Source organism: Phascolarctos cinereus, unplaced genomic scaffold, assembly GCF_003287225.1.
Source record: "Phascolarctos cinereus isolate Bilbo 61053 unplaced genomic scaffold, phaCin_HiC Scaffold_3;HRSCAF=262, whole genome shotgun sequence".
Lineage (NCBI taxonomy): Eukaryota > Metazoa > Chordata > Mammalia > Diprotodontia > Phascolarctidae > Phascolarctos > Phascolarctos cinereus.
The window spans coordinates 254,217,261-254,228,790 of NW_027555736.1; the positions used below are offsets into that span (position 1 = coordinate 254,217,261).

The window sequence follows — 11,530 nt, forward strand, 5'->3', positions numbered from 1 at the left end:
TCTTTCATATGGTTATTGATAGTTTGTAATTTTTCTTTTGAGAGCTGTTTGTTTGTATTCTTTGACCACTTAAGCAATCTATTGGAGAATGGCTTTTGGTACATACATACTCACATAAATAAACTATATATATGTATATGTACATATGCACATATAAATACATATACACATATACACAAGTCATATGTGTATATGTATTTATCTATAGATATAAACATGGGCAGCTAAGTGGCACAGTGGATAGAGCACTGGGCTTGGAATTGGGAAGACTCATCTCCACGGGCTCAAATCTGGCCTCAGATACTTACTATACTTGTGTAACCTTGGCAGGTCACTTAACCATGTTAACCTCAGTTTTCTCAATTATAAAATGGGTTGGAGAAGAAAATGGTGAGCCATTCCAGTATCTTTGCCAAGAAAACTCCAAAATGGGATCATAAAGTGTCAGATCTTTAAATTACCTTTTTGCATCCTCTCTTAGAGAACTATATATTTTACTTTATAGAGATCATGTTTTCTTTTAAGGTTATTGATTTTTGCTTTTTTCCTTCCAGATTGTTCTTCACTTTTGTATATTTATATTCCCAATCACTTGTTCTCTCTTTTTTTCTTTGGTGAGATTTGCCACCATGGATTTAAATTTTTCTGTGCTGCCTATTATGTCTGTTATGCAGGAGATAAATTCAGCTTTCATAACTCATTTCTTTCTTGCACTATTAGGAAACATTCTGCTGTAACTTCATGCAATCACTTCCCAAGAGACCTTGGGAATCCATAGAGCTTTCTGCTGCATCATGTATTGATTTATTTTCTTTTGTATTGCAATATTTATTCAATTTGGATGTTGTAGGGGCTTTCTTTTGTTATTTTTATCTTCCTTATTGGTTTATTTGCTTGTGTTCAAGGTCTCTAATTGGATTTTCTTCTTATTGAGATCTTTGGTAATTTCAATATTTTTTTCATTATATTCACCTATCCCTTACGTTTTGACTCATTCCACTTTGATGATAGATTTCTTTACTGTCTGAACCTCAAAGCTGTCTCAGCCTCTTCCTATGGTAGGGGGTTCACGTTGTAGTGGCCTCAGTCTTTGCCCACGTGACTTCTAAAGAGACAAAATGGCTTCAGGTGGATGCCAGGACCTTTTCCTTCAGACCTGGCAAAGCCCCTTACGTTCTGGTTTCCTACTCCAGTTCCCTCTGTTCCTTAGTTTTCTAGCGAAGTACTGCTAAGCACAGCATGCTGCCATACTGCCACACCAAAGACAGCAAAAATCTGACATTCTATACCTCCCCCCTCTTGCACAGTCGGGAGTGGAAAGAATTGAGTTCTGTTATAAGCCCATGGGTCAGGTTGTGACAATTCTCCAAGGATTTAGGAGCTGCTTTGAGAAGGAATTCTGGAATTAGGGATAATAAGACTTCTCTCTTGTTAAGTTCATCAATTTGCTGTGTTGTTGGAGTTCTTAGTGCTTAAATGACGTTGATAGCTGAAACTGATTTTATTTCTCAAACATTCTTATTATTTTGGAAACATTTGAAAGGTTGTGAGAATTGGAGAGGATAGAGATTCTTCCATCTTGTTGGTCATATGACTAAGAATGTCTGATCAGATTTTGAATATAGCTTTCTTTATATTCCTATTTAAGGAAATCTAAGGATATTTTTTTCTGAAGTGTTATTTCCAATGTAGCATCTCCCTCTTGGCCTAGTCCTCCAACTCACTTTCATGGAATGTCCTGGGTCAAAAATCTCAGGTAGTTTGTGAGTCCACACTCATGGGCCCTTTGGGCCAGGAACTGGAGTAGAAAACCAGAATGTATGGGGCTTTACCAGCTCTGAAGGAAAAGGTCCTGGCATCCACCTGAAGCCATTTCGTCCCTTCAGAAATCACATGAGCAAAGACTGAGGCCACTACAAGCACAGGTAGAGGCCGAGACAGCTTTGAGGTCCAGACATCAGTTGATATAATTAGTTCAAAGAAAAGATAAAGGTTATGTGTAGCATGAACCTTTTAACTATAAACATGAGGCACACTTTCCCACAATACATACAGAGGCAGTGTGATGAATTGGCACGTGTGTAAAGTATGCTAGTTGTAAGATACATATAAGGAATACACATGGCCAAACCAACTCAAGTCTCAGCTACTTGAAGACCTTGGCTTCCTTTTTCTTACGGTGAAATTTCCATGTTGCTCTTTATGGGAACAGTATCTTTGCTGTGCAGGTCTTACAATTGTATTCCCTTGCCTACTTTTCTCCTTAGCCCAACTCCTGACAACAGAGCTGACTCTCCCTCTGCTAATCACAAAATTGGCTGGATTGCTTTTTATATCAACCCAAGGGACATGGCTAATCTAGACCTTGCTCACATGGCATCAGTTGCATTCATCATATGAGCAAGGACCCCAAATGCTCTCAGGTTAATTAAAATTGTTCATGGAGTAAAAAATATAAACATTCCTTTAAATTTCCTTACAAATAGTGAATGGGACACTTTCAAGTTTTGCAAACTTTACTGTATATGAATAGGACACATAGGGTGATCATTTTATGTCTGAAAAGGGAAAAATCTAAAAGTCTAAGACCCTTATACAAGCATGTCTGAAACAATGATTTATGGACTTAGCACTCGAAGAAGACCCTTATGAACTTTTCTATAGTCCTTGAACTCTGTTGACAACGCTGTTGTATTATAAATTATTCTTAATTTGGTAAATGATTGAGTAAGATGGAGCCACCTCAAATACAATAACAATAGCAGGGGAGGGGAAAAAATAGATGTGGTGCAGACTCCCTGCTTTATGATGAAGATTCCGTAGCTATAATGGTGGCCAAAAGAGGGATTGGTGGTTTTTTTTACCCCGTTGATTTGAGTCTCTGAAAATAATGATCATCTCTCAAAGATCTCAAGACCTAGATCTCTAGAAGGATAAGGGACCTGAAATTACAAAACTCTCCTCTATGGAAAAAAAAAAAGTGGAAGTGAGAATGAAAAAATAAGGCTGAGTAATTAAATGTACAGCAGGTGGCAGCAGAGCTGTATATTCTAGGTAATGAGAATGGTATTTGAAATATGACGATCATCTCATGGAGATCTAAGCAATACTTTTCCCATAAATCAGACTATTAGGTCAGTGTCACAGAGGATAAAAATTTCTCTGTCCCATCAAACAAGACATTTCTCTCTGAGGACAAGATTTTTTGGGGAAGAGACTTGCAATTTTTTTTAATGTGAACTGTGACTTTCGTAACTCAATTTCTCCACCTAGAAGAGTGAAATAAGGAATATGAGCTGTTCCTAACAAGGCAATGGGGGACTATAACTGGGACTACGGGTAAATAATTTAGATGAAATATAATTCTAGGTAAAGGGAAACAAAATGTAGCTGTAGAGGTGCCAAGGATTAGAACAAGAGACCCAGAGAAGAAAGTGATTCATAGAACGGATTCAATCTGTTGATCATTGGAAGTGGAAGATGGTTTAGGAGCTTTGACAATGAGAAATGAGATTAAGATTGATTAGAAGTTTATTAGAAACACAGAAAGGCCTACTACGTGTGATCCACTTGTTGATGTGATGTGAGGTGTTTGACACTGAGTCAAAACAGTCAATTCTGGGAGTCTCAGTGTCACCAACATTCCCCAGTGCTTTGGAACCAACTTCTCTTTGAAGTTCAAGAAAGAGAGGAAGGTACTCTTTCTCTTTTTGAATACAGCAAGACATGCATATTGGGTCCCTCCCTACTGGGATGAAAAGCAGCCCTAAACCCTGTACCTGTATCTCTGGGAGACAAGCTCAAGCTCTTTGTGTCCTTCCCCGCAGAGGACTAACCTGGAAACTCACCATGAAATTTAGACTGAACTGGATTTTCCTTCTGGTTATTTTCAAAGGTAATTTTCTGTAGAGGGAGGGATAATATGAAGTGGTGACTTCATGTGACTATTGACTTTAATACAATGTCTCTGTATTGTAGGTGCCCAGTGTGATGTGCAGCTGGTGGAGTCTGGGGGAGATGTGAGACAGCCTAGGGGTTCTCTGAGTCTCTCCTGCAAAGGTTCTGGATTTACTTTCAGCAGCTACACGATGCACTGGGTCCGCCAGGCTTCAGGAAAAGGACTGGAATGGGTTGCACGAATTAGCACTGGTGGAAGTAGTACATACTATGCAGACTCTGTGGAAGGTCGATTCACCATCTCCAGAGATGATGGCAACAGCATGCTATATCTACAGATGAATTCCCTTAAGACTGAGGATACAGCTGTGTTTTACTGTACGACAGACACAGTGAGGAAAAGGAATGTGAGACTACACAGAAACTTCCCCTGCCAGGAGGTGAGGTGCCAGTGAATCCAGAAGGGGGTTGAGCTCATGATGCACAAAGTAAAAGATGCCTAGATCTAGTAACAGGTGTAGAGGGATTCTGAACCATTTCTATTTCTGGCCTGTGTTGTTTTTTCATCTATCCCAGGAGAAAGCAACTTTTCCAGTCACTAGCTATCATTTTTAATGCCTCACTCTCACTCCACCCCCACAGAACATTCAATCACTAGTTATATCCTGTCAATTCTACTTTCATCACATATCTACTATAGTCTCCCTTCTCTCTCCTCAAGGTACTACAACCACCCTGAGGTAGGCCCTTATTAGCTCACATCAGGACTGTTATGCTAGCCTGCTGGTTGTTCTCCCAGCCTCAGTACTCTCTTTACTCCAGTCCATACTAAACTTAACTATCAAAATTATCTTCCTAAAGCACAGGTCTGACCATTTCCCCCAGATTCCAGTAACTCTGTATTACCTCCAGGACAAACTATAAAGTCCTATTTGTCTTTTATAACCTTTCATAGCATGGCCCCTTCCTATCTTTCCTATCTTATTCTACCTTGCTTCCTTCCTCATACTTGGCAATTCAGTGACACTGACCTCCTCACTGTTCTTTTCATAAGAGATTTCATCTCCCTACTTCATGTGCTTTCTAGGTGGTGCAGTAGATAGAGTATCAGTCCTGGAGTCAGGAGGACCTGAGTTCATATCTGGTCCCCGACACTTGATACTTACTAGCTGTGTGACCTTGGGCAAGTCACTTAACCTTGATTGTCTCCCCACTCTCTTCCGGGTCCCTCCCCTCAAAAGAAGAAAGAAATTCTCCTCCTCTCCCTTCTGTTTTTGTTTTTTTGCCCCCCTCTACCTTCTCCAGTTCTTCTAATTCCAGTGCCTTTGTACACACACGCACACGCACACACACACACACACACACACACATACATACTATATATATTTTTGTGCATAATTATTTTCATATTGCCTTCCTGAATGAAATTAACCTTCTTAAAAATAGGTACTGTTTTTTGTCTGTATATCCCCCGTACTTGGCACCATTCCTGACACACAATAAATACTTTGTAAATGCTTGTTGCTGTTTTGACCTTCTGTTCCTTCCTGAATGAGACTCTCCAGTATTGCTTAGGTGTGTTCTGTCCATGATTTCCATATTATGTACATAATGAGTAATTTCTTTGACATTTTAACACATTAAGAACAAAAATAGCCGTAATTATTAAATATTGTTGCAAGTTAAATTTAACAAAAAGGTAAACTAAGGCACATTTCTCTAAGCAAGATAACATTCTATTATCAGGACTCCAATCAAAGACCCAAAACAAAAGGACAACTCCCCTTTTATACTCTTTGATGACTACAGAACAAAGAACATAACAAGCTAGGTGACATCATGTGCTTAAGGGCAACATAATTGGTTATGTAGCTGAGGTGTGGGTTATACCATAATTGATTAGATATTGGGGGGCTAGCAACAACCCTCCTCCTTTCCTTCCTGTGACTAAGAAGTAGTTATTGATTGAGTCTGCTTGTAAGGCCCAAGATAATGGCCCAGACTCATTTGGACAGCAAACCAGACATCACTGAAGGATTGAAGGTGTTGTAAATATATTAGGCCCAACTCTCTTATGGCAGACCATATCTTCCAAGGTTAGCAGAATTCCTTGAGGCAAGAGTAGAATAGTGGCTAGCAAGAGAACTAGATTTCTAAACTTAACCCATTACAGGTCAGTGAGATTCTGAACTAAGTTTAGAGACAGAGACTAAGAAGTCAGTTATAGGACAAAATCAATTAGCTGTAAATAAAGGATCAATAAGAATATGATACAAGATCTGATGGGATGGGATCTGAACCCCTAAAAGGAAAAGATCTTGTCTTTGGGATCTGGATTCCAAAAAGGAAAAGCCCTGGACTTTCCCACATGGCCAAATCTCTAGTTCTTCTGAGGCTATAATCCTAACAACTGGCCTTTCATTATCACCTATGCCCAAACTCCCAATTCCTTGTTACCCTTAACCTATCCTAGCCCTCCATTGTCTTACCTCCCTATGGCCCCCAGCAACTTCCCACCCTTAATCCTATCTGGGCTCCACTCTCCCTTTGCCACGTGGTCCTGGTCCCTGGTGTTCTATTACCTCCCAGTCACCCCAGCTTAATGGCCACTCTCATCTAGATCCTCCTTAGACCTCCTTCTCCAGGCACCCCAGACTACTTGGACACTCCTAGATCCCTCCCACAATCTTTCTATATATAAGATCCATTTGTTCTCCATTAAGGGGCTCAGATTCTTAAGATATGGCCTGATTACATTAGCGATACAAATGTTTAGATTCCTTAAGAGTGTATCCAATCTGGAAGATTCTTTAAATCTCACCCACCACAATGTTCTAATAAACCTTGTCTTTGGCTGAAAGAAGGGTTGGGTCAAATTCATTTGGACAGGACACGTTTGTGGTGATTTTGGAGTACCATCACCCTTACATCTCTAAATCTCAGCAGATCCATTTTAATTTTAATTTTCTAATTATTACATACATAAAACAATCTTACATGCATTATGTGTGACATATAAAAAGTTTGAGAGTCATAGTTTCTCAGTAATTAATAATTTTATTAATAATGCTAGCATGTTATTAATAAAAGGATGGCCATTTGGCTATCTCTCTTTGAAAAAAAAAACCCTCATGGAACCCATTCAATGCCCGTGGAAAAATGTGGGTTCCTGAGAGTTGGAATCAGCTTTGATTGGTCAACAATGAGAGAATGAATATTATACTGAGACATGGATCTATTCTACTGAGGGTGTGGAGTATATGATTCTAATTACTTGGTTTTGGTCAAAGAAAATTATTTGGATCCATATCCTTGTCTGATAAAAGGGAGAATCCACATTTTCCCAGACTTGTCTAAGTAAAACACAATGGGCTACAATCCATCAATTCACCTAACTTTACCTTTTGAACAGATCTGAGTTCTCCCTCTCGGTATCAGCCCTTCAAAGTCTGCCTGAGTAACCCACAGGGAGTGATTTCTGAATGAGGAAGCAGAAAAAGAGAAAAACCTTCATCCTCTTTAGAGAAATAGTTATTAAATGTAAGAGAGAAATAATTATTTCTCTCAAATGCATAAGCATGACTTTACACAGAGACTAAAGAGTGTCCCATTCACAACTTGTAAGGAAGTGTAAAGAAATGTCTATACTTTGCTCCTTTAGCTGATGTAAGAAATTTCATTAATCAACCTGAGGAGATTTTAGGGCCTTGAATCATGAATGAAACTGACATTACATGAGGAACTTCTAGTGACTGACTGACCAATATAGCCAAAAAACTATTAAGGCAAATGGGCAAGCACTGCTAGAATAACTTATTAAAAATGGTTTAAATTTTTTTTTTTAAAGTAAGGAAGTTCTAGATGTTCCTCTCAGGTGCTGCCTCACCACAGTGCCTTGGGTTCCTATACTCAACAGTGACCAGTCACTGCCTCCCCAGCATCATAACAGGAGAGTTTAGAAAAGATTTTCAATGTAGTCATCATAGTCACCATCCTGAACAGTGAGGATCCAGCTCATCTAATCTTAATGAAAAAACACAGGTCTGTGCTGGATGTCATGTTAACTAAACTGCACTTCTGGTCACTAATACAGTATGCATAATGTGTGTTCATGGAGGCAGATACTCTGGTACTGGCAAATGTTGATGAGCTTTTTGAGAGAGAGAGAGAAACTAATTGCAGCACCAGACTCAGATTGGTCTGACTGTTTCAATTTCAGTGTCTTTGTTTATTGACCTTTCACTGAAATATACAGCTGTTACGTATGGCTTCTGAACAGGGCAGTTTTTATGGTGGGGTTCAGGGTTTGGTGAACATCTTCTTTGGCTTTTGGGCAACAAGAAATATCAGAAAGCACCTGGCATTTATTTATAACCTAAGCAGCATTATTATATACTTCTACTATCCAGCATTTAAGGCACTTGGGGCAAACGCAGAATTCAAGCATTTCCTGAGATGAATCAAATCATGGAATTATACTCCAACCCCTAATGAAAAGTTTCAGGAATGACATTCATGACCCTACCATGACTCACAATTCCTCACCATATGGTGGGCTATCTTCAATACCAATATTTTACCTGTCTCCAGCAGTTTGGTGTTGGCAAATATACCTTCACAGAGAAAGCCCCAGATGCAATCTCACATATGTCCAGTGGGGACCTCAGCCCTCCATCCCAACCATTTGTATCCTTGGATGAACAAAGGAGTCGTGGGAGCAAGGGCAGGCTGATTCCATGGGAGCAAATTCCTTCAACAATATCAAAGAGAAACTGGACACTTAACTCCAGTAGGAGCACCACAATTTTCTCTGTGCAAACATTGGCAGCATAGGACTGGTTCTAGAAAATTTAGCATCTAGAAGAGTGTTGCATATGGTTTGTTACAGTTGCTAGTAGCTTTGACTAAAGATGATTAGGGAAAAAGGAAATAACCTAGATGTTCTAAAATATTTATAGCAGCTATTTTTGTGGTGGCAAAGAACTGGTAATTGTGGGAATGCCAATCAATTGGGGAAATCGATGAACCAGTCATGCTGTGTGATTGTGATGGAAACTATTGTACTATAAGAAATATTGAGCAGGATGCTCTCAGAAATGCATAGAAAGAATTACATGAACTGATCGGTTGAACAGAGTAGACATGCATCATACAGTAGCAAATGATTGTAGTAAACCTGTATTTGACAAATGTGAAAAATTAAGGCTTGGGGATAAGAATTTCTTATTGGTCAAAATTGCTGGGAAAGCTGAAGAGCAATCTGACAGAAACTGGGCCAATTTAATAAGAGCAATGTCATACCATTTACCAAGATTGGTTGGTGGATGTCCTTTGTTTTCAAACAGGACCAAAATGATGTCACTATGTTAGAGTCAAGTTACAGTGCATCTGACTATGGTTGATCAGACCAATACAAGCCACAAGTTGGGCACAAGTAGTCCACATGTGAACATTTGGGGTGGATTCTCTAAATTTGCACATCTTGCATTTCTTCTGAGCTTCTTAAATTCTTCTTTGCCCCTAGAGCACAGCATCTTCTCTGATGAGGACACACCACTGTCCTGTGTCAGTGTCACATAATCAATTCCAAAATTAATTTTTTAAAAATGTTTTTATTTTTTGGCAGTTGGGGTTAAGTGAGTTGCCCAGGTTCACACAGCTCGTAACTGTCAAGTGTTTGCTCTGGCGCCAAATTTGAACTCAGGTCTTCCTGACTCCCGGGCCGGTACTCCATCCATGCTGCCGCCTAGCTGCCCCATTTCCAAAATTTTTAGGAGAGACCTTGCATCATTTTTTTCTGACCCCCATGTGAGCACTTGCCCTGTGTGAGTTCTCCATAAGACAGTCTTTTTGGCAAGCATACATTTGGCATTTGAACAATGTGGCCAGCCCATCTAAGCTGTGCTCTCTGCAGTAGGGTTTGAATGCTTGACAGTTTAGTTCAAAAAAGGACCTGAGTGTGTGGTATCTTATCTTACCAGGTGATCTTCAGAATCTTTCTAAGACAGTTCAAATGGAAGCAATTCACTTTCCTGGCATGGTGCTGATGTACTGTCTAGCTTTCCCAGGCATCTAACAGTGAGGTCAGCACAACAGCTCTGTAGATCTTCAGTTTGGTAGTAAGTCTAATATCTCTTCTCTCCCACTCTCTCCTTCAAAGGCTCCCAAATACTGAGTTAGCTCTGGCAATGTGTACATCCCTGGAAAGTACACTGCCAAGGTAGGTGAACTTATCCACAGCATGCAAATCTTCTCCATATCCTGTGACCAAGGTTCCATGTGTGGATGGCATGGTGCTGTCTTTTGGAACATCTATGTTTTCTTGGTGTTATTAGGCCAAAATGAGCACAAATAGCAGAGAATAGATCTATATTTTGTAGCATCTCAGCTTCAGAGGCTGCAGTGAGGGCACAATCATCTGCAAACAGAAAATCATGCACTGACACTTCCTCTACTTTGGTCTTGACTTGTAGCCTTTTCAAGTTGAAGAATTTACCATCAGTGCTGGAGCTGATTTTGATGCTGTTTGTCCTCATTGAAGGTGTTTGACAACATGGCTGAAAAAATCATGTTGAAAAGCATGAGAGCAAGCACACAGCCTTACTTCACTCCATTGGTGAATGGCAAAGCAAAAGACCATTGTCCGTTATCCAGAACCTGGGCAAGCATGCCATCATGAAATTGACATACAATGCTGATGAACTTCTCCAGGGACCTAATTTTGACATAAGATGAGTTCGAAATGTATGCATAAGCTAGATAGATAGGTAGATATTATAGCAAAATTAGAAGATCATGGCCCATCTTACCCATCAGACTTATGGAGTAGAGGATAACTTAGGAATAAACAAGAAATAGAGAATATTATGTGGTGTAAAATGGATAATATCAATTACATTATATTAAAAAGGTTTTGTACAAATAAAACCAATGTGGCTAAGATCAGAAGGAAAACAGGAAATTGGTGGCAAATTTTTAAAGATGGTTTCTCAGATAAATATTTCATATATACTTTGTAAAACCTTTGTCGAACTTATAAGAATATGATTGATCTCTCAATAGATAAATTATCGAAGGATATGAACAGGCAGTTTTTCAATGAAGAAATCAAAGCTATAGTCATATGAAAAATGCTCTAAGTCACCATTGATTAGAAAAATGCAAATTAAAACAACTTTAAGATATCACCTTAAGCCTATCAGATTGGATAAAATGATAGAAGGGGAAAGCAACAAATGTTGGAAGGGATGTGGAAAAATTGGAACACATTCACTGTTGGTGGAACTGTGAACTGATTCAAACTTTTTATAGAGCAACGTGCAATTATGCCCAAAGAGTTGTAAAACTGTTTATACCCTTTGACCCAGAAATACCACTATTAGGTCTGTTTCCCAAGCTGATTAAGGGAAAAAGGAAAAGAACATATATGTTCTAAAGCAATTATAGCAGCTCCCAAAGAACTGGAAATTGAGAGGATGCTGATCAATTGGAGAATGGCCAAAGAAGTTGTGATATATGATTATGATGGAATACTACTGTGCCATAAGAAATAATAAGCTGGTAGATTTTAGAAAAAACATAGAAAGGCTGGAATAATGAAGAGTGAAATAAGCAGAACCAAAAGAATATTATA

General features: G+C 39.1%; 1 pseudogene; it reads left to right on the forward strand.

The window, feature by feature from the left end:
* The first annotated feature begins 3,726 nt into the window (after positions 1-3,726).
* On the forward strand, positions 3,727-8,690 carry LOC110220641 (glycogenin-1 pseudogene; annotated as a pseudogene).
* Positions 8,691-11,530: the final 2,840 nt, after the last annotated feature.